Source organism: Pseudophryne corroboree, chromosome 8, assembly GCF_028390025.1.
Source record: "Pseudophryne corroboree isolate aPseCor3 chromosome 8, aPseCor3.hap2, whole genome shotgun sequence".
Classification (NCBI taxonomy): Eukaryota; Metazoa; Chordata; class Amphibia; order Anura; family Myobatrachidae; genus Pseudophryne; species Pseudophryne corroboree.
In genome coordinates this window covers 13643150-13649425 of record NC_086451.1, presented here as the reverse complement: position 1 = coordinate 13649425, position 6276 = coordinate 13643150, and the positions used below count along the sequence as shown (strand labels likewise).

Below are 6276 nucleotides of genomic sequence, written 5' to 3'. Positions count from 1 at the left end.
AAAAAAACTTGGTTAGAGATGCCACTAAGTAGGTGGCAGTGCCTTAACCATATATGTGTTGTAAAGGCCACTGGGACCTCTTCCATCCTTGTCAAGGGGAGTGCTAACCTTCTCTCCTTTCATACAACACGACTCTATGGCACACCTCACTGGTATATATGGCACCGCACACCTTCTCCTTTCCAACTCATAGCGACCTCATCATGCTGCCTCACTTCTGGTCACTGCTGCTCCCACTACCTCCAGCCTCATCCACAAACACCGTCTGCACCGATAAATCTACACATATCCGCGAACTAAACCGGTATATAACGCCTAAAGCTGAGAAATTAGATATGCACAGAACCAACCAATGGCCTTTTAAGGGGCGTGGCTACGGGTTGACGGCGTCCTCGTCCCAGTTTCTCTCTTTCTCTCTCTCTCTGGAAGCCGCCTCTCGCGTCAGACGCCCCGCAGCGGGTATCAGCGTCGCGGCGGAGCTCGGGGTCGCTTCGCCCGATACAGTGACGAGCAACGATGGTATTTGAACCTGGGAGGAATGAAATCAGTGGCGCCGTTTTGTGGCTGGCAGGGCGGAAGCGACGCCATCTTTCGACTGGCAGGGACTGTCTGTGTGTGTCGATGCGTGAGTGCGACCTCTAGCGGCTGCTATTGGTATCACTGGGTCTTTCTGCCACCCGGTTACATATTTGGCTGCATTGATACCATTGATGAACTACAAGTCCCAGCAATAGCTGGAAAGCCACAAGTAACCCAAGGCTGAGCAAATACAGCCAGTCCTCCTGTTATATACAGCAAATGTTCTCCCAGTAATCCTCCAATGCTACTCACTGTACACACATCTCGCGCGTTTCGCCACAAGCGGTCACTAGGCATGCGCAGATTGCTAAAATGCGTTAGTTGCAGCCGCATACGGACCTGCGAGCGCCTCAAGCCCAGTATGTACATACCAGAATATTAAGGCGTAACGTAATACAAACAATGCAGGGCGCCGAAACGCAGGGGCAGGCCCACACCGCCATTGCCCTTTGTCTCGTTACCACATATTAAGGACCGTAAGTCACCCATGATGACACCACATGTGACCTCATGACAAAATCTGTCCGGCAGCATTGCAAGACGCTGAATGAGTACGCTGGGACCTGTAGTTCCACAACAGTTGGCAAGCCGTGGGTTGGAAGGACCGCTTGTTGTCTCATATTTCTCTGTAGATTTCGCTCAGGATTATCCTGCTGTCAGAATAAATGACATCTATGACATGCCTCGCCAGGTGAGGATCAATAGATCGACAATGTTATGGTCGACACCAAATGTTCTACCATAATTTTTTACCTGACGACCTTAAGCACCATCTACCTCTTTTACTGGTTGACTTATTGACTGTCGTCCAATATATAGTCGATCCATCATCCAGATACCAAGGAGAACCAAGTGGTCGCCTACAGGGCTAGTTTTTGGGGGCGCCATAATGTCCTCATTGCCTGGGGGAGCTGAATGACACATATTATAATTTGTCGGTGTATAGATACATATAAGGGGGAACCAGGCACGTCATCAGCGCACCGCCAGGTGGCAGCATTCTCAAAGCACCATTCACAGTTATAAAGACATTTCTATATTCTGCTGTACGCTGCACTGTACTCTGCAGTAGTGGCTGTACTGACACTCCAGACTCACAAGTGGCTGTGCTGTATAAAGTGACTGTGTAAAGGGGGGGGGGGGGGGGGAGCACGCTGCTGTACGCTGCACTGTACTCTGCAGTAGTGGCTGTACTGACACTCCAGACTCACAAGTGGCTGTGCTGTATAAAGTGACTGTGTAAAGGGGGGGGGGGGGAGCACGCTGCTGTATGCTGCACTGTACTCTGCAGTAGTGACTGTACTGACACTCCAGACTCACAAGTGGCTGTGCTGTATAAAGTGACTGTGTAAAGGGGGGGGGGGGGGAGCACGCTGCTGTACGCTGCACTGTACTCTGCAGTAGTGACTGTACTGACACTCCAGACTCACAAGTGGCTGTGCTGTATAAAGTGACTGTGTAAAGGGGGGGGGGGGGGGGGGGGAGCACGCTGCTGTACGCTGCACTGTACTCTGCAGTAGTGACTGTACTGACACTCCAGACTCACAAGTGGCTGTGCTGTATAAAGTGACTGTGTAAAGGGGGGGGGGGGGGGGGGGGAAGCACGCTGCTGTACGCTGCACTGTACTCTGCAGTAGTGACTGTACTGACACTCCAGACTCACAAGTGGCTGTGCTGTATAAAGTGACTGTGTAAAGGGGGGGGGGGGGGGGGGGAGCACGCTGCTGTACGCTGCACTGTACTCTGAGACTCCAGACTCACAAGTGGCTGTGCTGTATAAAGTGACTGTGTAAAGGGGGGGGGGGGGGAGCACGCTGCTGTACGCTGCACTGTACTCTGCAGTAGTGACTGTACTGACACTCCAGACTCACAAGTGGCTGTGCTGTATAAAGTGACTGTGTAAAGGGGGGGGGGGGGGGAGCACGCTGCTGTACGCTGCACTGTACTCTGAGACTCCAGACTCACAAGTGGCTGTGCTGTATAAAGTGACTGTGTATGGGGAGGGGGGAGGGGGGGGGGCACGCTACACGCTGCTGTATGCTGCACTGTACTCTGCAGTAGTGTCTGTACTGACACTCTAGACTCACAAGTGGCTGTGCTGTATAGTGTGACTATGTATGGGGGGGCATGCTGCACGCTGCCGTATGCTGCACTGTACTCTGTAGTAGTGTCTGTACTCAGACTCCAGACTCACAAGTGGCTGTGCTGTATAATGTGACTGTGTATGTGGGGGCACGCTACACGCTGCTGTATACTGCACTGTACTCTGCAGTAGTGTCTGTACTGACACTCTAGACTCACAAGTGGCTGTGCTGTATAGTGTGACTATGTATGGGGGGGCATGCTGCACGCTGCCGTATGCTGCACTGTACTCTGTAGTAGTGTCTGTACTCAGACTCCAGACTCACAAGTGGCTGTGCTGTATAATGTGACTGTGTATGTGGGGGCACGCTACACGCTGCTGTATACTGCACTGTACTCTGCAGTAGTGTCTGTACTGACACTCTAGACTCACAAGTGGCTGTGCTGTATAAAGTGACTGTGTAAAGGGGGGGGGGGGGGGGGGGGAAGCACGCTGCTGTATGCTGCACTGTACTCTGCAGTAGTGGCTGTACTGAGACTCCAGACTCACAAGGACAATGACCCCAAACATACAGCCAATGTCATTAAGAACTATTTTCAGCATAAAGAACAAGGAATCTATCTATCTATCTATCTATCTATCTATCTATCTATCTATCTATCTATCTATATCTAGGATTATTTTGGGAAGGGTGCTCACCACTTAGGGCACATTTTTTTTTTTTTTATACAATATTTTTATTGAAGAGATGTCGAATAAATCAATACAGGTCAAACAGGAAACAATGACATCAAATAAATTCAAAAGAACACACAGGATATCCCATAGGATATGTAGAAACATAAAAAATGAGGGGTGCATCAGAAATACAATAGAAGTGTCGACAACAAATTTTCTGTAGTTTTACGATAGTCGAAAAGAGAAAAGGAAAGAGAAGATCTGGGGTGAAAAGAGAAGGAAAGGGAGAAGAGGGAGGGTGGGGAAGGAAAGGGAGACCACTAAGGGGGGGATCCATGGTTAGATTGCTACACAGGGGGCGGCCATCACTACCATCAGACCTAAACATAGTGAACAATTGCTCGATGAGTTTGGCACCTGAGCAATAAGGCTTCGACACAGTATCTCACCCCCGGGAAATAGAGGTTTTAACTGAACCAGGGTTCCCAAGTCCTCATATATTTATCCGACCTATCACGCAAGGAAGCTGTGATTTTCTCCATCGTAGAGATATACGATACCATATACCACCATATACCACTTAGGGCACATTTTAATCTTGAAAGGGCAAATTTGGATGCACTGTTGAAGTTGATGTATACAGTTGTATTTAGGGGGTCATTCCGACCTGATCGCACGCTAGGTTTTTCCGCTGCAGTGTGATCAGGTCTCTACTGCGCATGCGTATGCACCGCAATGCGCATGCGCGTCGTACGGGTACAAAGCGGATCATTGCGGAGCGATGGATTTAACAAATTATCCATTCGCACAGCCGATCGCAAGGAGATTGACAGGAAGTAGGCGTTTGTGGGTGGCAACTGACCGTTTTCTGGGAGTGTTTGGAAAAATGCAGGCGTGTCCAAGTGTTTGCAGAGCGGGTGTCTGACGTCAATTCCGGTCCCGGATAGGCTGAAGTGATCGCAGCGGCTGAGTAAGTTCAAACCTACTCAGAAACTGCACAATACATTTTTGTACCTCTTGGCTGCACATGCGATCTGTGACTGCACACTTGCAAAGCGAAAATACACTCCCCTATAGGCGGCGACTATCTGATCCCAGTGCTGCAAAAAATAACTAGCGAGCGATCAACTCGGAATGACCCCCTTAGATCAGTTATATAACATTAGTATGAACAATGGTCCTCATTCAGGTTGGATCGCAACTGGCGATCCAACTGCAAAAATTACAATGCTTATGCGGGGCACATGCGGGTGAGAGGGGGGTGGCAACCAGGCCCGGCGCTACCCGCTCAGCGAAGGGATGCAGTGCAGGGAGGCGCTGGGACGGAGAGGCGCTTCCCCTACTCTGCATCCCTTCCCTGCTGCGCCGTCCTGTCCCCCCTGCTGCTGCTGCTGCCACTGCTGTGTCTGTCACTGTATGACAGTCACTGGCAGCGGGCACCTGCAGCATGATACGCCTCCTCCCTCCCCTCATCCCACCTGTGTGAGAGCGCCGAGTACGGGACAGAAGGGGGCGGAGCTACACGGGCCGGTAGGGGGCGTGGCTAAACGGGCCATAAGGGGGCGGAGCTACACGGACCTGGCTGCTGTACAGAGGGAGACTGAATTAGGTAAGTGGAGGGTGAGAGAGAAGTGTGTGTGTGTGTGTGTGTGTGTGTGTGTGTGTGTGTATATATGTGTGAATTGTGTGTGTGTGAGGTATGTCTGTGCGCGCGCTCTATGGACGCCACTACTGGGGGGGCATTACGTATAAGGACGCTATTACTACAGGGGGGCATTACGTGTAACAACGCTACTACTGGGGGGGCCATTACGTGTAAGGACGCTACTACTACTGGGGCTGGGGGCATTACATAAGGACGATACTACTACTGGGGTGCACTACGTATAAGAATGCTACTACTACTGGGGGGGCATTATGTACAAGGACGCTACTATTAACGGGAGGGCATTACGTATAAGGATGCTGCTACTACTGGGGGGGGATTATGTATAAGGATGCTACTACTACTGGGGGGGCATTATGTATAAGGATGCTTCTACTACTGGGGGGGCATTATGTATAAGGATGCTACTACTACTGGGGGGGCATTATGTATAAGGATGCTTCTACTACTGGGGGGGCATTATGTATAAGGATGCTACTACTACTGGGGGGGCATTATGTATAAGGATGCTACTACTACTGGGGGGGCATTATGTATAAGGATGCTTCTACTACTGGGGGGGCATTATGTATAAGGATGCTACTACTACTGGGGGGGCATTATGTATAAGGACGCTTCTACTACTGGGGGGGCATTATGTATAAGGATGCTACTACTGGGAGGTATTACTTATAAGGACGCGTCTACTACTGGGGGTGCACTACTTATAAGGACGCTACTACTACTGTGGGTTCATTATGTATAAGAATGCTACTACTACTCGGGGGGCATTATGTATAAGGATGCTACTACTACTGGGGGGGCATTATGTATAAGGATGCTACTACTACTGGGGGGGCATTATGTATAAGGATGCTACTACTACTGGGGGGGCATTATGTATAAGGATGCTACTACTACTGGGGGGGCATTATGTATAAGGATGCTACTACTACTCGGGGGGCATTATGTACAAGGATGCTACTACTACTGGGGGGGGCATTATGTATAAGGATGCTACTACTACTGGGGGGGCATTATGTATAAGGATGCTACTACTACTGGGGGGGCATTATGTATAAGGATGCTTCTACTACTGGGGGGGCATTATGTATAAGGATGCTACTACTGGGAGGTATTACTTATAAGGACGCGTCTACTACTGGGGGTGCACTACTTATAAGGACGCTACTACTACTGTGGGTTCATTATGTATAAGAATGCTACTACTACTCGGGGGGCATTATGTATAAGGATGCTACTACTACTGGGGGGGGCATTATGTATAAGG

At 50.0% G+C, this 6276-nt stretch overlaps 1 non-coding gene across 1 annotated transcript; it reads right to left on the bottom strand.

Moving 5' to 3' along the window:
* On the bottom strand, positions 1–130 carry LOC134953868 (U6atac minor spliceosomal RNA). The gene has a single exon (XR_010185834.1). It is a non-coding gene; the product is annotated as a U6atac minor spliceosomal RNA (small nuclear RNA).
* Positions 131–6276: the final 6146 nt, after the last annotated feature.